At 44.2% G+C, this 25,114-nt stretch overlaps 1 protein-coding gene across 1 annotated transcript in view; it reads right to left on the bottom strand.

Moving 5' to 3' along the window:
• The window catches only part of PRKAR1A (protein kinase cAMP-dependent type I regulatory subunit alpha), a 1,144,729-nt gene that overhangs the window by 764,894 nt on the left and 354,721 nt on the right, over window positions 1-25,114 (bottom strand). The window lies entirely within an intron of this gene.

Below are 25,114 nucleotides of genomic sequence, written 5' to 3'. Positions count from 1 at the left end.
GGCTTTGCCACTGCAGTTCTGCAGGGCCTCATGGCCGCTCCTAATGCGGTTTAGCTCCAGCCTCCCAACCATAGCTTTGGGACTCTACCCAAATGTAATGACTGCAACAGTGAAACACGAAGAACATAGTACAGTGGTGCACACTTACCATAAATGTAGATGTTAGAGTGTATTCACTGTTGCAGTCCGGATTACCCACCCGTCATCCCCCTTTTTTCTGCCGGAACTTTTCTTTCCTTCCCTGATTTATACAACCTGTGTGGTGTATTTGCTTGCAGATGAAGGTAAAAAGTTTATATTGGTATATGTATTTATACATATATATATATATATCATATATAGATATATAGATATATATAGATATATCTATCTATATCTATAATCTATATCATCTATATATATCTATATATCTATATATATATATATATATATATATCTATATATATACCTATATATCTATCTATACATCTATACATCTATATATCTATATATCTGTCTATATATATATATATCTATATCTATATATATCTATATATATCTATATATATATATATATATCTATATATATCTATATATATATATATATATATATATATATATATATCTATATCTATATATATCTATATCTATATATATCTATATATCTATATATATATATATATATATATATATATATATATATATATATATCTATATATATATCTATATATATATATATATATATATATATATACACACACATATATATATATATCTATATATATATATATATATATATATATATAAACATTTTGTCTACCCTTTTAGGGGCACCTGACATCTGGGGCAAAAAAAAACGAAGAAAATGGCGTTGGCTGCTTCCTTTATACCCCTAATGACCTGCCATCAGGGAAGGGGCGACAGCAGCCGACGCAGGACCCAAGACTTTGGAATCCAGGCTGACTGAGGGCAACCTGCCAGCAGGATTACCCAAATGTAATGACTGCAACAGTGAATACACTCAAACATCTACATTTATGGTAAGTGTACACAACTGTACTTTTCCACTCGTGAGGGTCCATAACATTTCTGCTTAGTCTGCCAGACTATTTTGTTTTCCTGGCAAGAATTGAGCTTTAAGATGTACTTGGTAAGTCAGGGCTGTGTCCCACAATGCCATGGCTAGTCTGCTAAGGGGGTAGGAATGTGTACCCCCCTGCTTGTTTACGTACCACATAACCGTGGTGTTGTTAGTTTTTATCAATAGTTGTCCTGGATGAAGTAAATCCTTGAAGGCTGTCAGGGCATTCTGAACAGCTAACATCTCCTTCTGGTTGATATGCGAATGCATTTGTTTTGGGCTCCATATGCCCTGAATGCATCTCCCAGCCAGGTGGGCCCCCCAGGCATAGTCTGATGCATCTGTAGTTAGGGTTTGGGAGGCAGGGGGTAGAGTGAAAGACCATCCCATGTTCTGGTGACATGTCTCTGGCCCATCAAAGAAACTCCTGTTGTAGGCAGGGAATGACAGGAATCACTGTTTCCATACTGTGACAATGTTGACTCCATAAACTTTTTAGATACCACTGTAGTTTCCTCATATGCAGTCTTGCATATGGAATTAGTAGAATGCAGGATGCCATGAACCCCAAAGCCTGCAGAATTTGTCTTGCAGATAACTGGGTTTTTGTTGCCATCAGTTTGAAGTAAATAGTCAGTTGCCTTTGTTTGCCTGGCGTAAGGTAAGCCATCTGGGCAGTTGTATTCAAGCTTGCACCCAGGAATGTAATTTTTTGAGAGGGTACCAGTTGTGATTTCTTTTCGTTTATTGTGTACCCTAGGCATGTTAGAAGCCTTTTTACAAATGCCAGATGTTGAAGAAGAATGTCCTTGTTTTCTGCTTGAATAAGACAGTCATCCAAGTAAGGATAGATTTGTATGGTTCTTTGTCTGCAAAATGCAATTACTGGTGCCAGGCACTTTGTAAAGACCCTGGGCGCAGTAGATAACCAAAGGGCAGTGCAGAGAATTGGTAATGCATAAAACCAGCCTTGAAGTGGAGGTATCTTCTGCACAATTCCCTTATTGGGATATGCATGTATGCCTCAAGTCTAGAGTCACTAATCAACCGTTCTTGCCCAGCATGGGCAGAAGCTGTTGCAAAGTCAGCATTTTGAATTTTGGGATGTCCAAGAATGTGTTCAAAATCGATAAATCCAGTATTGGACTCCATGCATTGTCTTTTCTTGGTACCAGGAACAGTCTTGAATAAAACCCTTGCCCTTTTTCCTGTTCTGGTACTGGTTGAATAGCCCCCATATCCATGAGGGACATGATTTGTTTCTGTGCCTCTGCCCATCGATTTTGTGGCAGATCTGGCCAACCATTTGGAATTGGCAAGGTATGGAAATGAAATCTGTACCCCTGGGATACTATGTTTAATACCCACTTGTCCTAGGTTATTAACTGCCAATTTTGAGCATGAAGTGCTAATTTTCTCCCCTAAGGGGGCTGCCAAAAGATAAGTGCTTGGTGATGGCAGAGGGAAGTCATTGAGACTGCTTACTGTAGGGTTGTGCTTTGTTTCCTCCAGATTTGGAGGTAGAGGCACCCATTGCTTTGACCTGTAAGAATCCTGTGATTGGTATCTAGAGCCTTTTGAGTGCCTGGATTTGCCTTGTGAGGCTCTGTTGGACACAGGAAAGGACCATTTTTGTAGGCCAGTGTCTACTGAATCTGGGTGGCTGCACTTGTAAGAAATATTTTACAGTTTGCATAGATTTAGCTTTGTCTTCCATTTTCTTTAAAACCTCTTCTGCCTTGTTACCAAACACAGTATCATGCTGTAAAGGTGCATCCAACAATTTAGCTTTAACATGATCAGGCAGATTTTGCTCCTTGAGCCAGGCATGTCTTCAAATCACAGATCCAGTAACTGTGGCCCTGCAAGAGGTCTCCAAGGAATCAAAACCACATTGCAAAATATGTTTTCCAACCTGTTCTGCTGCATGCAACAATTCCTGTATTTCTTTATTTTCCACACATTCAGAAATCAACATCATTTTCTGTTTCAATAATCCCAGAACATGCTGTTGATATTTAAGCATATGAAACTGGCAGTTTAAGGCCCTAATTGCCAAGGTTGTAGATGTATAAACCTTCTTTGCCCCATCTATCCAGCACCTTGGAATCTCTATCAGGGGTAGGATTCTTGGCTGTAGAGGCCTTTACACCTTTGGGACCCTGTGAGATAGTATCAGGGTCAGCAGCAGGATTAAAAATAAAAATTTGTGGGAGTCAGGAACCCTGTAATACCTGTCTGGCTTACTAGGTGCCGGAGGTAGGGAATCAGGAGCCATGCTTGATTCCAAAAACACATCATCAACAATGTCTAATACAGGAGGTACAGCCAAAGGCCTATGCTGAAGAAGGAAATCCCTAAGCCTCTTTTTTGATTCAGAGAAATCCTGACTCTCCTAATGAAAATGTTCCCTTAGTATGCAAGGTTTCTCCAAAAGAATAATCTTCAGGACGAGATGCAAATGGGATGGATCTTCTATATCTGAATCCTCATAGGGTGGTATAGAAAATTCCTGATCAGAAGAGGAATCAGAAGAAATAGAAACCTGATCTGAAGATTCATAATCAGTGTTTTGCCTAGGCCTCTTATCAGGAGGAGGTTGGGAACCCCTGATCAAGGTAATTAAGTCTTCAGCCATTTTGATCACCTGTTTTTTAGGCATAGGGGCCTGAGCATGTCACTCATGCGTTGATTTTTTAGCCTTAGAAGTTGTTTTTGAAGCTGGCGTCGGTTTTATATAGAAATGTTGAGACCTGAAAACGCCCTCAGAAGCCGGTGGCTGCTCAGCGGCTCCGGACCCATCCGAGGGAGAGACATCTGCGGGTACAATACTCTGAGAATCTCGCGGCATGCCGTACTCCGCATGGGTCTCTGTAGAGGCCTGTGACTCAAAAGTAGCGGGCATCAGGGGCTGCAAAAGCACCTGAGTACTGGCGAACTGGCGATTGGCTTAGGAGAAGCTTAGTCTGTTTTAGACCTCGACGGTCTGTCTCTGTCCTTTTCTTTGCGTTTTTTGTGAACTCCGGTAGTCGGACTGCTATCCGATGACATTTCAGGGTAATTAAATCGGTTTCCAAAATATTTTGAAGCAAAGATATACAGACGCTTAATAGCGCATTGGTTAAATCTAACACAATACCGACAGCAAGGCACGTTATGATCTGAGCCTAGGCAAGGAATACAGTACAAATAAAAATCCTTATGAGGTATTTGCTTCCCACAAGTAATGCAATTATTAACTTTTACTGACATCGGTAAGGAGCAAGAAAACGTTTCCCAATGGGGTACTTAGCTTTAATTGAAGACTTTGGTTCTGAAACTCGAATGCGAAAATTTCAGGAGTTGGCTGACCGGCACTTGCGAACTGCTTCTGGCACCACGTGGCAAGAAAGACTGAAGAAAATGGTGTCGACTGCATGTTTTATACCTCTGATGTCATCGAAGAGGAGACAGCAACCGACGCAGGACCCAAGACTTTGATATTCAGTCCGACTGAGGTCAACCTGCCAGCAGATTACCCAAATGTAATGACTGCAACAGTGAAACACGAAGAACATCACTCACTCTACCAGAAAGTGGGTAGAAGGGATAAAGAATATACAAATATATATCTAGATATAGAAAAAGTTAAGATTAACTACTAACAGAAGAAAGTTTTACTTAGCTGTATCAGAAAATGGCTAATGCATCTTGCAACAAGAGATGCAAACGAGATCTGGGGTAATATGAACAGGGATACTGTGGGTAGAGCCTTAGCTTGAGCGTTTTTGGCTGGCATGAGCTACGTAATGGCTAAGCCAGTTCCGATGATCGGAACCGTAACCCAAAGGTCAAAGATAAATGAAGATTGACAACATTAATTCAAATTCTTCCGAACTATAACCAAATTCTAACACAAAACTTGCACATGCAACCGTGATTATTCAATATCCTGAAGGCTAACATAATAGAAGCAAACAGCCTCTTACCTTGTTTGTAAAACTATTGCCCTCCTTATCACAGCGTACTACATTAGCGGAAGCCAAACATTTCTTGTTAGCTATTGCTGCTGGAATTACTGCAGCAGGGTCAGCTGACAGTTGAGAATAAAAAAACAATCTGAACAGACGTTATACAGGTTATTAACTTTCCTTGGAACTACAGTCAGTGAGTCAGAAGCCTAGCAGGCAGCTTCTAGAAAGCATCTTAAACAGCTGGCAAAATGGGAGGAATACATGTAGAATCAAGAATCGCATCCTCTAATAGATCATAAAATCTGCCCAGTTCTGGGGGAGCCCGTTTACTCCCAAGCAAAAACATCCAAGTCTAACAGCAGTCTCAGCAAAGGAAAAATTGTCCAGAATTAACTTACAGGTACATAGTAAATATTAGGCAATTTGTCTGCAGACCACTGAGAATCAGACTTTGTAGTTTCTGCTTGTGAGGTAAACACCTTAACAATTAAGCCAACCACCAACAACATTGGGATGCTGAATGAAAAATATTGGTAATGACACAGAAGTCAAACGTCTTGCATTTATTTATTTATTTTAATTTCTTAAGAGTTCATTCCAAGCTTCACCCAGCACAGCATGGCTGCTTTCCCCCTAAAAGGGACTCACCTAATGTGAGATCAAACCCACAACCCTGACATTAAGGGTCTCAATCTACCAAGTGAGCAAGATGGACTACTAAAATGTACACTCGCGGTAGGCCTGGCCATGGTTTCAGCCGAAACCGCGGCCAGCGTGTGTCGGTCCTTGTCCTTCCGTTTCTTAATCAAATGTGAAGTCGGAGTCTCCAACGGCATATTGTACGAAAAACTAGCCCCAAAAAATTCCTCTGCAAACTCCGCCCGATGTCTAAGAGTGCGTCGGTTGAAGGAAGCACAGGCTGAACAGGCCGAGACGTCGTGGCCTGGGCCTAGGCAGGGGAGGCAGTAAGAGTGGAAATCCTTATGAGGTATTTGTTTCCCACAAGTTAAACAATTATTAACTTTATCTGACATCGGCTGAGGCAAGAAAGAGTCCCAACGGGTATTTAGCTTTGAAGTCACGGTAGCTGAATTACAGGAGCTGGCCGACCGCACTTGCGAGCTGCTTCTGCTCGCACCACGGCAAGAAAGACTGAGGAAGATGGCAAGCTGACTCTTATACCCCAGGCGCTCTGACGTCGGGGAAAGGGCGACATCAGCCGACGCCAGACCCAGACTTTGGAATACGGCCGACCGAAGGGCTGCCTGAGGCAGGACAACCTATATGTGATGACTGCAGATGCATCCTTGAAGGACATCTCCATTGATGCTGTCTAGATAAGTATGCATCCTTAGCATCTTCCACAGAAGGCATCAAGCACAGTCTTCTGATAGCAGGAAGTCCCAATATCTCTTATCAGCTCACCTGGAAATGCCTTGGGATCACACAGAATGGGTCGAAGGCTGCTGGGTGGGGGGACAGGAAAATCTAGTCAACCCTGCTTTGCTGTTACCTCTGTGACCTTCACCAAGACAACTTATTTATAAAAATGGATAAAGTTGCTTCACAGTCCCTGTACCAACAGCTGCAATAACAATGCACAAGTACAATTCACACATGACAATGCAAAGTGCAATAGGTATACCTAGTATAGCCAACATGTTTAAAATTGGCCCTGAAGGTTAAAAAAAAAAGGCGGCCCCAAACTAACAACTGAAGAGGTTAAAGAGATCGGTTGAAGTGTCCACAGAAATAAATATTCACCATAAAAAAATCTCAATCTTTTCAACTCCAAACAGTTGAAAATTAACCTATTCTATTTAAATTAGGCTAGCTGGCAGTTAAGGTTCACAGAAGACAGCTTTAAAGAAGCAGATGCACAGAAAAGGTGGGGATTCAACACTTTAATGGTCAAATGTGAAGTCACCTTTACTCTTATGTAAAAACATAACAGATGTCTTTATTTAAAGCAGTGGTCTTACACTAACCACTGGTGCTCTACAAGGACTAGCAAACTCGTGAAAGATCCACAGTCTCAAAGATAAAAATTAATGCACTGTGCGTTGCTAGAATAGTGCACTTGCTTCCCTCATCTATAGTTATGTCAGTTTGACAGCTGCTTGACGTTCGAGGGCAGTACAACTGAGATCCTAGACTTAAACAAGGTAAGGCAATTATAAATGGGAAGAAAATTTGTACCTGCACAACTGATGAAGAAACAATAGGTTATTAAAGATCAATGAAGCAGCATAAACATACTTAACATTGATAAAATAAAATTATTTCTGCTTATTTCAGAAGTTATGAGACCAGCGACTGGTGTCAGAACCATGACTTTAAGCTCAATGCCAAAAAATCTGTCGTCATCCCCTTTGGGAAAAACCCGGTTCCCATGAATTACCACATCAATGGTAGTCCACTGAACACAGAAGGCGTTATAAGAGATCTGGGAACACAGGCTGACAGCAACCTCTCTTTTGAGCACCACATTGTCACTGTGGTCAGAAAGTCCTCCTATGTGGCACATCTCATAACTAAGGGTTTTGCATCCAAGAAGAAAGAGGTCATTGTCTCCCTCTACTCTTCCCTCATTAAGCCAATCATCGAGTACAATGCCCCATTTAGCATGTACCTCACTAAACACCTACAACAACGGCAGAGGCCACAAAAGTACCTCACAAAGAGGATCCAAGGCCTTCAACACTTGTCCTATACAGACAGACTCAAAAAAACTCCACCTACTCTCTGTCTCATATTGCCTACTTACAGGCGATCTCTGCTTGACATACAAAGCCATGTCTGATCCAGCTCTGTTAGAAATGCTACATCTAAAAGAAATCCCAATCCCTCCGCACCACACACTCCAGTGACCTCAACCTCATTACCACAATCAATAGAACATGCTGGAGGGACAGGTTCATAACCCAGAGACTGCCCTTGCTATGGAACAGACTTCCCATACATGTCAAACAGAGCACCTCACTGCCCCCTCTTCAAGAGAGACCTTCATGAGTGGAAGGGAAATAGGAAATTCACCCCAGGGATCACTCCAGTGGCTCTACTCGACAGAGACACTGGGAACTAATGTCGGGTAGCACGATGTCAAGGTAAATCCTATGGGCTAAGTTTGTAAATGCTCCAGGGCCATTAGCCTAGTACACACCTATGAACCCGCAGACTGTTCAGTAAATAGTGTCCAGGACTGTAAAGAAAACACCAAAAACACAAAAAAACACAAAAATGGTTGGAAAAAGATTTTTTTTTTTTTTTTTTTTTTTTAAGAAAATAAAGAATGTTTTCTTTCTCAGGCTACTGGGCATTAGCAGACTTGGCATATTCTACTCTCCCAAAATACATCAGCTGAAACCGTAGGACTCGGCAGTAACAGTTACTGCTCCAGAATATGGGACTTGGCTTGATGACTATCTACTGAAATAAGTGGGGGATGTGTTACTCAAACAGCATAAACACACATTGTTCTTTCAGTTTAGCAGGGTATCTCAGTACTGAATGCAATTTTTTAAATCACTTTGGCAGTATATTCCTCTGACCTGTGCAAAGTACCTAATCAGGGCATGAATGGTCGTCACAGACTGCCATTAACTCAGCTCACTGCTGACTGATCAGCAAGTCATATCTTCCTAGATGTGCAGTACAATATGTAATGAATGTCACACTCACCTGCCTGAATGGATTTATCCATCTGTCTATATATAATCACCTGGAAAAACATACAATCTAATGTATTACAGAAATACAGCTTCAGTAACTCACTATGTAAGAAGGGTATGAAATCAGTCAACTATCACACTACTGCTAAAACTGAATGAGCGTGCATAATGTACAGTTGTGTACACTTACCAGAGTGTATTCACTGTTGCAGTCTTCACATTTGTGTTATCCTGCCAGGGGTAGCCCTCAGTCAGCCAGAATACCAGAGGCTTAGTATTTATGCGTCGGTTGCTGTCCCTCCAGGACTGACATAAGGTCGTCAGTGGTATAAAATCAGGTAGCCGACGCCATTACATCAGTTTTTCTTCCCCCAACTGTCAGGAGCCCCCAAATAGGGAGCTAGGTTATGGTGGAAGAACACAACCAGTAGAAAGAAAATACCAAAAATTCCCTGTAATGAGAGAGGAAGAGAGAGAGAGAGAGAAGGGGGATGGAGGGGGGGGGGGACCAGGACTGCAACAGTAAATACACTCTAACATCTGCATTTATGGTAAGTGTACACAACTGTACTATGTTCTTCGTGTTTCACTGTTGCAGTCATCACATTTGGGTTAATTCCCAAAGCTGAAGAAAGGGCTGGAGTGAGTCGAAAACTGGAGGCTGGCTAGGATGCCCTGCATGACTGTGGTGGCAAAGCCCTCCCTGGATTTGGAGAAGATAGGCAGATAATAATGCTTGGTGAAGGTATGAACAGAAGTCCATGTTGCAGCCTCCAGGATGTTCCTGGGGAAAACCCCTCTCAGAAAAGCTGCAGAGGTGGGGGTTGACCTGGTGGACTGAGTCCTGACCCCCTTTTGGGACGGTTTCCTGTGCTGTTTGTAGCAGAAATGGATGAAGTGTGCTATCCATTTGGAGATTGTTTTGTTTGTTTGGATATGGCCTTGCCCTCTGCCCCTGCTGTGAAGCGGACTAGCAATTGGTTAGTTTTTCTAACAGATTTAGTCCTTTCCAGATAGAATCTGAGCTGTCTGTGCACATCTGAAGAGTGTAGAATCCTTTCCTCCTGGTTTTGTGGGTTAGGGAAAAAATGTGGGCAAATGAATGGATTGGTTGAGAGCCACACTGGACACCACTTTAGACATGAAGGATGGGTTAGTCCTGAGGGAGACCCTGTCAGCATGGAAAACGATGAAGGGCTCTACAGCCATGAGTGCTTGTAGCTCTGAAACTGTTCTAGCTGAAGTGATGGCCAGAAGCAAGGCCGTTTTCCAGGTGAGGAATTTTAACTCTGCTGAAGCTGCAGGTTCAAAGGGGGGGGGGGGGTAGGGTGACCTTTTCCAACACAAAGTTAAGGTCCCAAGCTGGTGTAGGAGCTCTTCTGGGTGGCCTTAGTTGTTCGCCCCTCTTAGGAACGGTTTGATGAGAGGGTGTGAGAAGAGAAATGGCTATGTGCTGTAATGAGCAGAGATGGCAGAGGCATGAAATTTAATAGAAGAGAAGGATAGACCTCTGTGCAGTAGGTCTGCTAGGTAATCCAGGATGAGAGATAGGGAGGGCTGTGCTGTTTCAGGTCCCTAAGCATGTCTCCAGGTGCAAAACCTTTTCCACTTGTCAGTATAGGATTTTCTAGTACTGGGGCATCTGGCGTCACGTATAACATCTAGGACTTGTTTGCTTAGGTTGGCAGCTTGGGGAGAGGTCAGGGAATAAGCCAGGCTGCCAGGATGAGGGTCTGCAATTGGAGATGGATGAATTTGCCATTCTTCTGGGTTCAGAGTGTTGGGATCTGGTGCCATGGTGGCAGGGGTGACAGGCTGTGCAGCAGTGGGTGCCAGTGTTGGCATGGCCAGTCTGGGGCAATCAGGATTGCTCTCGGTTTTTCCTCCCTTATTTTGAGCAGTTCCCTTGAAATAAGTGGTAGAGGCGGAAATGCATAGACCGAAAGGTTTACCCACTGGAAGGATAGAGCATCCACTTTCCTGGCCTTGCTGTGAGGTTCCCTGGTGCAGAATTTGCTGAGCTGATGACTGGAGTGGGAGTCAAAGAGATCCACCTTGAGGGTGCCCCATTTCTGGGTTACAAGGATGACGGTTCTGTGGTCTAGCAGGTTTCTGCTTAAGTTGTCTGCCAGAGAGTTTAGGGAGCCTGGCAGGAATTGTGCTAGCAGATGTAGTTGCATGGCTGAGGCCGTGTGCCAAAGGGTCATGGCGAGCCTGCAGAGAGGATAAGAGTGAGTCACTCCCTGCTTGTTGATACACCACATCACTGTGGTGTTGTCTGTTTTGATCAGTAGAGGCCCCAGGGAGAGTAGGGGTCTGAAAGCTGCCAGGGCGTGCTGAACAGCTAGCATTTCTTTTTGGCTGATGTGCAGATGTATTTGATTTGGGCTCCAATGGCCCTGAATGCACCTGCCATCCAGGTGTGCACCCCAGGCATACTCTGATGTGTCTGTGGTGAGGGTCTGGGCGGCATGGGGTTGTGAGAAGGAAAGTCCCTTGTTGTGGTTGCATGCTGCTGCCCACCAAAGAAAATCTTTCCTTAGACAAGGCATCATTGGAATGACAGTTTCCAGGTCTTGAAAGTGTTGACACCAAAGGCTTTTTAGGTACAACTGTAGTTTCCTCATATGCAGTCTAGCATATGGAATGAGTAGAATGCAGGAGGCCATGAACCCTAGAGCTTGCAGGACTTTCCTTGCAGATAACTGCGTTCTGGTGGTAACATGAGAGAAGTAGTCTTTCAGGTAGACTTGTTTTTCTGGAGTAAGGAAGGCCATCTGGAATACTTTGTCCAGGCTTGATCCCAGGAATACAATTTTTTGTGTGGGTACTAGTTTTGATTTCTTTTCACTGATAGTATACCTCAGGGAGGTCAGTAGGTCCTTTACAAAGGTCAGGTGCTGCAACAGTGTTTCCTGACCATCTGCCTGAATCAGGCAATCGTCTAAGTAGGGGTAACATTTGAATATTTCTTTGTCTGCAAAAAACAATGGCTGGAGCCAGGCATTTTGTGAATACTCTAGGAGCAGTGGATTAGCCAAAGGGAAGTACAGAGAACTGAAAGTGCATAGATCCTGCCCAGAAGAGCACATATTTCCTGCCAGATTCCCTGACTGGGATGTGTAGGTAGGCCTCTTTTAGGTCTAGGGTGCTTAACCAAGCATCCTTGGAAAGCACATCAAGAAGCTGCTAGAGGGTGAGCATTTTGAATTTTGGCATCAACAGAAAGGTGTTTAGAATGGATAGACAGAGGATTGGGCGCCAGGTGCCCTCTTTTCTGGGTACCAGGAAGAGTCTGGAATAAAAACCTTGGCCTATCTGGTCTGCAGGTACATGCCGTATTGCCCTCATGGAGAGCAGGGAAAGGACTTGCTTTTTGGCCTCTGCCCACTGTTTTGGAGGAAGATCTGGGAACCCTTTTGGGGTTGGCAGAGTGTGGAAATAAAATTTGTAACCCTGGGACACTATGTTGAGGACTCATCGGTCGTTGCTAATAGAGGCCCAGTTGCTTGCATGGAAGGAGAGTTTTCCTCCTACGGCACAAGCAGGTGGGCAGAGGTAAGGGGTGGAGGGGAAAAGTCATTGAGTTCTTACCATAAGGGGGTGGCTTAGCACTCCCTGTTTTTGAAGGAGGAGGAAAGTACAGTTGTGTACACATACCATAAATGTAGATGTTAGAGTGTATTCACTGTTGCAGTCATTACATTTGGGTAATCTGCTGGCAGGTTGCCCTCAGTCAGCCTGATAAACAATATCTTGGGTCCTGCGCCAGTTGCTGTCCCTTCTTCCATGACGTCAGGTCGTCAGGGGTATAAAACATGCAGCCGACACCATTACATCAGTTTTTCTTGCCCCAGATGTCAGGTGCCCCCCAAATGGGGACCAAATAAAATTAAAAACACAAAAATATACCACCAACCAAAAGCAAATACACCAAAAAGGCTTTTAAGCATAGTAAAAGAAAGTGGAGGTATAGAAAGAGAAAAACAGGGGGCTGGAGAGAGGGTAACCAGGACTGCAACAGTGAATACACTCTAACATCTACATTTATGGTAAGTGTACACAACTGTACTATGTTCTTCATGTTTCACTGTTGCAGTCATTACATTTGGGTAGATTCCCAAAGCTATGGTTGGGAGAGGATGGATTTATACAGCATTAGGACCAGCTATAAGGCCCTGCAAGACAGCAGTGGCAAAGCCAGCTCTGGATTTAGAGAAAATTGGTAAATGATAATACTTGGTGAAAGTATGTAGTGAACTCCAGATAGCAGCTTTTAGAATATCCCTGGTAGGAACACCTCAGAGAAAGGCTGCAGAAGTAGATGGAGCCATGGTGGAATGAGATTTGATCCCCTGGGGGATAGGTTTTCCATGGTGCTTATAGCAGAAATTAATGCAATGGCTTATCCATTTAGAAATGGTTTGTTTTGAAATAGCCCTCCCCTCTGCCCCAACAGCAAATGCCACTAGTAATTGTTCAGATTTTCTTCGAAATTTAGTTCTGTCCAAGTAAAATCTAAGTTGTATGTGCACGTTCAAGGAATACAGAATCCGTTCCCCTTTGTTCTGTGGAGTGGGATAGAAGGTTGGCAAATAAATGAACTGGTAAGAGCTACACTGGAAACCACCTTGGGCATGAAGGATGGATTGGTCCTTAGAGATGCCCTGTCTGCATGAAAGATGATGAAAGGCTCCACTGCCATAAGGGCCTGTAATTCAGATATCCTTCTAGCTGAAGTGATTGCTAATAGGAAGGCTATTTTCCAAGAAAGAAATTTTAAGTCTGCAAGTAGCAGCTGGCTCGAAATGAGGTAAAGTGAGCTTCTCCAAAACCAAGAGAAGGTCCCAGGCAGGGGTAGGAGCTCTCCTGGGTGGTCTCAAGTTTTTTGCCCTTCTGAGATACTGCTTGAGCAGGGGATGAGAAAAAAGGGGTGGTTCTGTGTTATAGTGATCTGAAATAGCTGAAGCGTGGATTTTAATAGAGGAAAAAGACAAGCCCTTGTGAAGCATCTCAGTTAAGTATAGCAAAATCTGAGGTAAATTGGGTGCTGCTGTGCTCATCCCTAAAAATTGGCTCCAGGCACAGAATCTTTTCCATTTGTCAGCATAAGATTTTCTAGTACTAGGTCTTCTCGCCTCCAAGATGACATCCATCACAGGTTTGCTGAGGAATGCTAAGGATGAATTTAAGTGATTAGTCAAGCTGCAAGGTTCAATGTTGGGAGCTGAGGGTGCAGAATTTAGTTCTCCTGCTGAGACAGCAAGGAAGGTGTCCGAGGCAGGTGCCATGAAGACATTTGTGACACACTGCGCACGAGTGGGTACCAGTGTTAGTGTGGCCAGTCTGGAGCAATCATTTTTGGTTTGTTCTGTTTGACTTTTAGCAAAACTTTGCAGAGCAGAGACAGAAGGGGAAAGGCGTAGACTGATAGGTTTTTCCAGCTGAAGAACAGAGCATCCACTTTCCAGGCATTTTTGTGAGGAGTCCTTCTGCAAAATATGTCCAACTAGAAGTTCTGGGGGGGGACAAATAGATACATGTCTGGGCTCCCTCATTTGCTTGTCAACATGTTGAAAATTCGTGGTTCCAGTTTCCACTCGTGTGGGTCCATGAGATTTCTGCTTAGCCCGTCTGCCAGTGAATTCAGTTTTTCTGGCAGGAACTGAGTTTGTAGTTGCACTTGGTAGCTCAAGGCAGTGTTCCACAATGCCATGGCTAGTCTGCAGAGGGGGTAGGAATGTGTACCCCCTGCTTTGTACCACATAACCATGGCGTTGTCCGTCTTTACCATTAGTTGTCCTGGATGAATGTAGTCCTTGAAGGCTGTCAGAGCATTCTGTACAGCTAACATTTCTTTTTGATTAATATGTAAGTGCATTTGATTTGGGTTCCATTTGCCCTGAATGCACTTCCCTGCCAGGTGAGCCCCCCATGCATAGTCTGATGAGTATGTAGTTAGGGTTTGGGCGGCAGGGGGTAGTGTGAATGGCAGTCCCTTGTTTTGGTGGCAGGCCTCTGCCCACAATAGGAACTCCAGGCGTAGGCAAGGTATGATAGGAATCATTGTTTCCAGGCTGTGACAATGATGGCCCCATAGACCTTTTAAGTACCACTGAAGTTTCCTCATATGCAGTCTTGCATATGGAATTAGAAGAATGCATCAGGCCATGAACCCCAAGGCTTGCAGTATTTGTCTTGCAGATAGAAGGGCTTTTGTGGCCACTTGTTTGAAGTAAGTTACCAAGTGAATTTGCTTTTCTGGCATGAGGAAAGCCATCTGGGCAGTTGTATTCAAGCTTTCACCCAGGAATGTAATCTGTTGACAGGGTACCAGTTGTGATTTATTTTTGTTTGTGGTGTACCCCAGACAAGTTGGAACCCTTTTTACAAATGCCAGAAGAGTTAGAAGTACGGCCTGGTTTTCTGCCTGAATTATACAATCATCCAGGTATGGATATATCTGAATATTTCTTTGCCTGCAAAATGCAATTACTGGAGCCAGGCACTTTGTGAATACCCTGGGCACAGTACACAAGCCAAAGGGCAGTGCAGAGAACTGATAATGCAAGTAGCCTGCTTTGAAGCGTAGGTATCTTCTGCAAGATTCTCTGATTGGGATATGCAGGTAAGCTTCTTTTAAATCTACAGTTGCCAACTAGGCATCTTTTCCTAGCATAGGAACTAACTGGTGAAGAGTCAGCATCTTGAATTTTGGAATGTCCAGAAAAGTGTTTAGAGTAGACAGGTCCATAACTGCGCGCCATGATTTGTCTTTTCTGGGTACCAGGAAAAGCCTGGAATAGAAACCTTGTCCTTTTTCCTCTTCTGGTACCGGTTGAATAGAACCCATGTTTAAGAGGGGAAAGTACTTGTTTCTGAGCCTCTGCCCCCCAAGGTGTGGCCACCTATTTGGTGCTGGCAACGTCTGGAAATGAAATCTGTATCCCTGGGACACTATATTTAAAACCCATTTATCCTGGGTTATGAGTTCCCAGTTTTTTTGCATGAAGAGCAATCTTTCCCCCCAAAGGGGCGGATAAAAAGGTAAGTGCTTGGCAATTTTAAAGGAAAGTCATTGCGACTGTTTACCACGGGTGGGGGGGGGTCTTGTTATTTCCAGATTTGGAAGTGGAGACCCCCCATTGCTTAGTTCTGAGAGTCCCCTGGGACTGAAACCTGGTGCTTTTGGTGTGTCTGGGTTTGGCTTGAGAGGATCTGGAAGGAGCTGGAAAGGACCAATTCTTATTAGGCCAGTGCCTACTAAATCTTGGAGATTGCACTTGTAAGAAATCGTTCACAGTTTGCATAGATTTAGCTTGATCATCCATCTTTTTTAGAACTTCTTCAGCCTTATTGCCAATCAGGCGGTCCTGATTTAAAGGAGCATCCAACAATTTTGCTTTAACATGATCAGGCACAGATTTACTCCTTAAGCCAAGCATGCCTTCTAAGCACAGACCCAGTAACAGCAGCCCTGCAAGAGGCCTCTAAAGAATCAAAACCACATTGCAAAGTATGTTTTCTAACTTGTTCAGCAGAATGCAATAAATCCTGTAAATCTATTTTCCACACAGTCAGAAATCAACATCATTTTCTGTTTAAGCAGTCCAATAAATATGCTGTTGATATTTTAACACATGAAATTGGCAGTTTAAAGTCCTGATTGCCAAAGTTGCAGAAGTATAAACCTTTTTACCCCATCTATTCAGCTCCCTGGAGTCTCTATCAGAAGGGGCAGGATTTTTTGCAGTAGAAGCCTTAATGTCCTTGGGCCCCTGAGAAATGGTTTCTGGATCCACAACAGGATTTTTGAAAAGGAACTTGTGGGACCCAGGAACCCTGTATTATCTCTGTCAGGTTTACTAGGAGCCGGAGGCAGGGAATCAAGGGCCATACTGGATTCTGAAAACACATCAACAATGTCTAGTACAGGAGGTATAGCCAAAGGCCTATGCTGAGGTAGAAGAAGGAAATCCCCAAGCCTCTTTTTTGATTTGGAAAACTCCTGACTTTCCCAGTGGAAGTGCTCCCTTAAGGTATGTAAAGTTTCTCCAAAAGAAGAGTCCGCAGGGGGGAAGCAGAGGGAATGGAATCCTCTGCATCAGAATACTCATAAGCAGGTATGGACAAATCCAGGTCATTGGAAGAATCAGAAGAAACAGAGTCCTGATCAGAAGACTCATAGTCAAGCTCAGCCCTAGGCCTCTTAGAAGGGGGGGGGAGGGTTGACTACCCCTGATTAGAGTAATAAGATCTTCAGCCATTTTGATCATTTGTTTTTTTTAGGCATAGGGGCCTGAACATGTGGCCTGGGCATCTTTATTAGACATAAATCGAGATTTAGGCCTTCGTATAGAAAGTGGAGTAGGTTTAATATGCAAGTCTGTAGGCCTGAATACACCCTCAGAAGCCGGTGACTGCACGGCGGCTCCGGACCCATCCACGGTAGAGACATCCGTGGGTTCCATAGGTGAAGCATCTTGCGGCATGCCGGACTCCGAATGGGTCTCAGTAGCGACCTACCAGTCAGAAATAGAGAGTATCAGGGGCTGCGAAAGTGCTTCACTGAGTACCGGTGAACTGGTGACTGGCTTAGGAGAAGAGTAGTCAGCAATTTTGGACTTCGACAGCCTGTCTCTTTTTCTTTGCGTTTTTTCGAAATTCCGGTAGTCTTATGGCTAACCAACATAATTTCTGGATAATTAAACAGATAACCAAAATATTTAGAGGCAAAAATGTACCGATGATAGTGCGCTGATTAAATAAAGCACAAAACCGACAGCAAGGTACGTCGTGGTCAGGGCCTAGGCAAGGAATGTAGTACAAATGAAAATCTTTGAGGTATTTGCTTTCCACAAGTAATGCAATTATTAATGTTTACTGACATCGGTAAGGAGCATGAAAAAGTTTCTCCAACGGGGTACTTACCTTTAAGTTGAAGACTTCGGTTCTGAAACTCGAAAATGAAAATTTCAGGAGTCAGACGACCGGCACTTGTTAACTGCTTCTGCTTCGGGTACCGCACAGCAGGAAAGATTGATGTAATAGCGTCGGCTGCATGTTTTATACCCCTGACGACCTGACATCATGGAGGAAGGGACAGCAACCGACGCAGGACCCAAGACTTTGTTAATCAGGCCGACTGAGGGCAACCTGCCAGCAGATTATCCAAATGTAATGACTGCAACAGTGAAACACGAAGAACATCTCCATTGCTTAGATCTCTGCATTCCCTGGGGCTGCTGTCTGGGGTGTCTGCTTCCCCTGGGTCTGGGCTGAGCTGGTCTGGAGGGGGCCAGAAAGGATCAGTGCTTGGAGGGGCAATGCCTACTGAACCTGAGAGGCTGGACTTGTAAAAAGTATTCAACTGTCTGCATAGATTTAGCTTTTTCTTCCATCTGTAAGACCTCTTCTGCCTTGGTACCAAAGAAATTGTCCTTGTTCAATGGTGCGTCCAATAATTTTGATTTGACATGGTCTGTCAAGGTCTATTCCGTAATCCACGCATGCCTTCTACGGACAGAACCAGTGACTGCTGCCCTGCAAGATGCTTCTAGGGCGGCAAAGCCATATTGCAAGGTGTGCTTACTAACTCGGCTTGCAGAATGCATAAGCTCTTGTAATTCTTTATTTTCTGCACAAGCAGAAAAGGAAGATATTTTTTGTTTGAGGAGTTCCATGGTATGCTGCTGATATTTCAGCATGTGGAACTGACAATTAAGCGCTCTAATAGCAAGAGTAGCAGAGGTATATACTTTTTTACCCCATCTGTCTAAAGCTTGGGCATCCATGTCTGAGGGGGTTGGATTCTTAGCTGAGGTCGCTTTCATTCCTTTAGGTCTTTGAGAGATTACCTATGGGTCAGCAGTAGGACTTTTGAAAAGGAATTTGTGAGAGTCAGGGACTCTGCAGTACCTGCCAAGTTTCCTGGGAGCAGGAGAATGGGTGTCGGGAGTCAAACTAGACTCCATAAAGACATCATCAACAACATCCAGGACAGGAGGAATGGCCAAAGGTCTGTGCTGTGGTAAATCTAAGAATTCCCGGGTCTCTTTTTTGACTGAGGGTAGTCCTGACATTCCCATTGGAAATGCTCCCTTAAAGTATGAAGGGTTTCAGCAAATGAAAAATCCTCAGGTAGAGAGGCAGAAGGAAAGGATTCCTCTGCATCAGAATCCTAAGCATTGAGGGGTTGCATGTCTTCATAGGTTCATAGGTTTATACTAGGCTATCTGCCCTAAGGCATTTATAAGCCTAGCCCAAAGTTTTGTGGCTTATGCCACCCCCTATATGAAAAAATACTGTGCCCATTAGTTTGTTGTGCCTCTGTCCAGCAGTGACACAGAGATGATTCCCGGGGTAAACCTACGATCTCCCATCCACAGGTCAAGATTTCTCTTGAACAGAGCCAGCGAGGTGCTCTGCCTCACATGGACCAGGATTCTATTCCACAGCATAGGGAGTCTCTGAGTGATAAATCTATCCCTCCAGCACGTCCTATTTATATCCGTGCTAAGGTTTAAGTCGCTTGCTCTAGTGGTTTTGGTGGATTTGGATTTTTGAGGTGTAGCATGTCCATTCATTCAGGGTTGGACATGGCCTTGTATGTCAGGCACATGTCACCTCTGAGCAGACGGTATGCGACTGAATAGAGCTGGAGTTTCTTCAATCTGGCAGCATATGACAGATTTTGGAGTCCCTTTATCCTTTTGGTGAGGAACTTTTGGGGTCTCTCCAATTGCTGCAGATGTCGGGTGAGATACATCCCGAATGGGGCATTGTACTCGATCATTGGTCTGATAAGTGAAGAGTACAGGGGAACAATGACCTCACTAGATCTGGATGTGAATCCCTTCATGATCAGGTGGGCAATGTAGAAGGTCTTTCTAACCATGATCAGGTGGGCAATGTAGAAGGTCTTTCTAACCACTTTAGCAACGTGAGTGTCAAAAGAAAGGCCACTGTCAACCTGGGTCCCCAGGTCCCTGATAACCTCTTTTGTGCTTAGTGGATTGCCGCCTATATGGTAGCTTGGGGTTACCTTGTTTTTCCCGAAGGGTATGACTATACATTTTTTGGCGTTTAAATTCAGGCCATGGCTCTGGCACCAGCTATCTGTGTCCGTGAGTCCCTTCTGAAGGATATCCGTGTCCGATGCACTTTCCACTATGGCGCCCAGTTTGCAGTCGTCTGCAAACTTTGTCAGCCAAAGTCCTCCCATGTTGGCCTGTACTTCTGAGAAGTAGATGCCAAACAATAGGGGGCCAAGGACCGAGCCCTGTGGGACACCACTTGTGACCGGCTTGGAGTCTGACATAGCGCCAGCAACTCTAACACTGTGGGTTCTGTCCTTAAGCCAGTTTGCAACCCATCTTGTGACATATGGGTTTACATTTAAGCTGGTAAGTTTTTCTACAATACCCGAGTGGGGTATTGTGTCGAAGCCTTTGCAAGGTCAAGGTAGGCTGTATGGACTGCCTTCCCTCATCAATGGCCTTGGTGACTGTTTCGAAGAAGACGACCAAGTTCAAAAGGCATGATCTGCCCTTGACGAAGCCAAACTGGGTCGGGTCCAATGTCTGCAAGTCCCCTATATCTTTGCTTATGAGCTCCATTATGATCCTCTCCATAGCTTTGCAGACTAGACTTGTTAAGCTTATGGGTAATTACCAGGGTCCGTAGAGGCACCGCCTTTGTGGAGTGGGACCACAGTTGCCGTCACGCCACTCCTTGGGCACGTATCCTGTGGTAAGGCTGAGATTAAACAGCTGCCTTATGTGCGGGTTTAATTCCTCATTTAGCCTCGTAGCACACAGCGGGACACCATCCGTCCTATTGATGCTGTGCTTTTAGCTTTAGAGAGAGCAGCTTTCACCTGCGCATTTGAGATGTCTGGGAGGCTACACTCCGCTGGGATAGTTATCTCTCCTTTGGGGGTGAAGTTTGCACTGAACCTGTCTGCTAGTATGTTGGCAATGTCTGTGGGTTCAGTGATTTTTGTATCATTTTGGACTAATTCTGAGCATATCTGGGAGTTTCCACCCAGGTTCCTAACATAGCTGAAAAAGGCCTTATGATTGTCCTTTGAATCCATGGCAATTTTCTCTCAAAATTGGCCTTAGCTGATTTTATGAGTGCTCGTATTTTTTACTAATAATGATCAGGGTGACTTCCTTTATGGATTTTGTTCTATCATGTAATAGCTTTCTCCTCTTATTGTAAAGTTTGTTAATGGCTGGGGTCCACCAGACTGGACGCTTGCCCTTTGTGGAAAGAGTCTTGGTTTTATTTGGGATTGCCTGATCCATGCAGTCCTGGAGGTGTTCATAGAAGGCATTTGTAAGGGCTTCCAGCTTGGGTTGTGGTTTCCACTGGCTCAGGGGCCTTGAAGGATACCACACCAGTCTTGAGTAGTGTGAAGTTTGCTTTAGAGAAGTTCTTCACTGTGGTCTTTTGTTTGGGGTGGGGCGGGATGTGGATTTCCAGTGAGATTAGTTTATGATCATATCTCACCAATGAGGGATATACTTCTGTGGAGGATTTTGTGCCCATGTTAGTGATAATGAGATCTAGTATATTTTCTGGACTCGTGGGAACAGTGAGTAGCTGTTCCATGGGATTTCAATTTATGAACTCCAGGAACCGTTGGGCTAGAAAGTTAGGGCTTGAGTAATGTTCCCAGTCTATATTCGGGTTGTTGAAGTCACCCAATATGATGGTGTTTGGAGATACATTTATACCCTCCAGTCTCTTCAGGAAGGCTGTGCTGGGTTCCTGAGTTTGAGAGGGTGGCCTGTAGCATGCTACAATTTGTAGAGCAGTTTTGCCTATGGTTAGTTGCACCTGGATGGTTTCAAGCTTATGCGTTGCCACCAACCGGGAGGTGTGGGTATCCTTTATGAATATGGATACACCCCTCCTTTTGTGGTGTGGTCCGGTTTTGGGGCCGGAATGCATGATATGAGGTAAAACCTAATAGTGCCGGGTGCTCTCAGGAGCCTTGAACCAGGTTTCAGTTACAGCACAGACATCGATGTTCTCCATACTGAGAAAGGCCTGAGTCGTGCATTTTGAGATTTAGACTTCTGGCATTGAGCAGCATTACCCCCAGTTTCTTCCCATTTTAGTTTTCTAGGGTGGTAGGTTTAGAATTTGAGCCTTGCCTAAAAAGGCACTATGGGGTGGCAAGAGCCTTAGCCAATATCCGAATCCCAGGGTGACAGGTGCAAGCCGTCCTTTGCGGCAGCGTGGCTTGTCAAGCATGTCATCCCAGGCAGACAGACACTGGATCCTCTTTGAATGACACCAGACATTAAGCCAATTGTTAAAGCTGATCATCTTGTCTCTATATTGTGGCATCATTCTTGGTGAAGGAAGGATACTGCTCAGGGTCAGGGTCATACCTGCCTGGGCTACATAATCAGAGAGCTCCTCTAAGTCTCTTTTCATGTAGTCCAGGGAGGTACGTCTCAGGTCGTTCACACCAGCATGGACAATGACTGTGTCATATTTGTACTTGCCGTGGAGTGACCCGAGTGCTTGTGTTATGTGGCGGATTCTGGCGCCCGATAGGCAGCTTTCTGTGACCCTCTCCTTGTTCAGCCTGGTGAGTGGGACGTCAGTGTGTCTGACTATGGAGTCACCTATGACAAGTATGTTTGGTGTTGTATTTGGCCTCAAGGGCTGTGACTGCTTTGCACACTGATTTTGTGGTTTATGTGTTGCTTGTGGGGTGTCTTGAGGTAGCAGTTGTTTGGGTGTCTGCTTTGGAGGCCTCGGCTGTTTAGGTAAATTTTTACTCAGAGCCTCGGAGTATGTCTTTCTGTGTTTATGTGTTTGATTCAGTGGTGGGGTAGCATTATTTGAGGCTGGTTTGTGGTGTGCGTAGTTGCCTTCTCCTCCTGTCTGGTCTTGCCAGTCCTGAGTTGAGAGAGCTCAGCCTCCAGTTTGGCTAAATAGCTGCATCTCTCGCAAGTATTTGTGTTATGTGGGAGGAGGAGAGGGTTGTCTGTGTACATGAGGCAATTGTAACATTGCCTCAATATTCCCAGATTCATCAACTGGGGAGGAGAGGATGCCAGCATCTGGCCCTTCGACATGCTAGAAAAATTAAGAAGTTAGGTATGAGACTGAATAAGAGAGGACTTAGTAAGGAAGTGGGTACTCCTGGGGGGTTTCGCATGTGAGGGACTTTGTATAATATAGAAGTGACAAGTGCTGAGCTTTTTTTTTTTTTTTTGAGGGGGGAAAAAAAACTTTTAGGAACAAGTGCTGCGCTTTTTAGTCAAGGGATATACTGTTTAGGTTACTAGTAGAGCAGTTCTAAGGGAAAAAATGAAGAACAGACTTTATGGAGCCAGAAAAAGTTTAACCTTGTTAAACCGGTGCTGCCCAATGCTGCTCTAGTGGCAACTCCGCGCAAAAGCGTGCTTTACAGCAGGGGGCTGGAAAAGGCAGGAAATGACCCAAAATGGGCACTGAACTACAAGTTACTGTCTTAAACCACTCCTCTGAGGACAAACAGGCAGCTCAGTACTCCCCACTCCCACTGGTGAGTAAAGAAACTTCCCCCTGACCAAACAAAGAAAATGGAGAAGTACAGGAACCAAGACAAAGCCCAGGGATCAGCAAAATCTGATCACTGGAACAAACTAGCCAGGAAAGTTAGGAGAACAAGAACATTTTTTGGGTTTTTTTCAAGTTTTTTTTTCACAGACAGAACAGAAAACACAATAAATGCTTTGCTTTTCGATTAAATGCTATCAAAAGCTAGTACACTTGAGTGTATTAGCCTGTAGTTTAACTTTTAAGCAAACAAACTAAGAAGTGCAACCAACAATTAAAGCTTATAAAAACAGGAAAAACAGGTAATACCACTATAAAATAGACAGAAACAGTCGTTGAATAACACAAAAGGTTGAAAAATGCAAGAAAAAATACTTAAAATCTGGAAGGTTGCTTTTTCCTTTCTCTGCTGCTCTAGGAACTCTGCTGGATACCACGAGGAGCTGTGCAGAGTTCTCTACAGCCAGAAAAGCCTGCCAAAGCGTGCTTTATAGCAGGGGGCTGGATAGTCAGAAGCATCAGAGTTATCGGACTCCTGTTCAGATAAAACTACTGGGGACAAGTCTCTTTCTTTTGGAAGGGGTAGCCTTGCTTCCCCTAATAAGCATAATAAGGTATTCCGTCATTTTAAGCATTTGAGATTGAGGCAAGGAAGCAGGTGCCTGAGCTTGGGTCGTCGGATTCTGGGTGTAGTTCGTACCCTGGGCCTTAGAAACTCAGTAGTTTTAGAAATAACCGAGGACCCAAAAGAAGTCGTCGGTTTGTGTCGAGTATCGGTAGTGCTAAGTACTTCCTCGGAAGCCAGTGCCTGCTCAGCAGCTAGGGACCCATCCAAGGTAGAGACACATCCGCAGGACTCTTAGTCGAAGAAGAGTCTCTCAGCATACTGAACTCTGAAAGGGTCTCGGTAGTGGCCTGCGAATCCACAGAAGTGGGATTCAAGGGCTGCAAAAGCACCTCACTAAGGACCGGTGAACTGACTAGCTTAACAGAGCCATATCGGAATTCGAGGACTGAGCGCGAAAATATCTAGCTACAATAAGGGCCAGACGACGTATAGTTCTGGTGTTGAACAAAGCACAAAAGCGACAACGAAGGGGCCTAAACAGGTGATGCAGTAAGAATGGAAGTCTCTGTGTGGTATTTGCTTTCCACAGGCGAGCCAGTTAACTTTTTCCGATACAGGTTAGAGCAAGAAAAAAGGATCCCCAATGGGTACTCAGCTTTAGAAGACTTCAACTTCAATTCGGAAACAAAAACTTGGGTAGCGGCCGACTGACACTCGTGCGAACTGCTTCTGCTTCGGGTTCCTTGGCAAGAAAGACTGATGTAATGGCATCGGCTGCCTGATTTTATACCACTGACGACCTGACGTCAGGCCTGAAGTGACAGCAACTGACACAGAAATACTAAGCCTCTGGTATTAGGGCTGACTGAGTGCTACCCCTGGCAGTATAACCCAAATGTGATGACTGCAACAGTGAAACACGAAAAACATCGTGAAATCTAGTACGCTACAGTTACAAATCAAACAGATGCCTCAGAGTATAACAGAAAGCACTCAAAATAATTTATAGAAAAGGCAAAAAGTCAACAGATTAGTACACAGAATCATGAATTTCTTTCTAGTGAAATTACTGGCAGAAGGCTGGAATTGTCTCCGTCTGGAAGTAGTAACGGATCAAGATGAATGCAGAATTCAAAAGTGCTTTTGAAAGGTACAACACTGCAAAGTGAGTGGAAGCTTATATAAACCACTAAAAACCTAAGGTCCATTCATAGCAACATACAGCACAATGTAGTTGACAAAAAGGTCCTTTTGTACAAGCAATGTCAAGATTACATTCAAATCTACTGCTCAA

The sequence above is a fragment of the Protopterus annectens genome, chromosome 10.part0 (assembly GCF_019279795.1).
Source record: "Protopterus annectens isolate FY-2018-M chromosome 10.part0, PAN1.0, whole genome shotgun sequence".
Classification (NCBI taxonomy): Eukaryota; Metazoa; Chordata; order Ceratodontiformes; family Protopteridae; genus Protopterus; species Protopterus annectens.
This window is presented reverse-complemented; position numbering and strand designations above follow the sequence as displayed.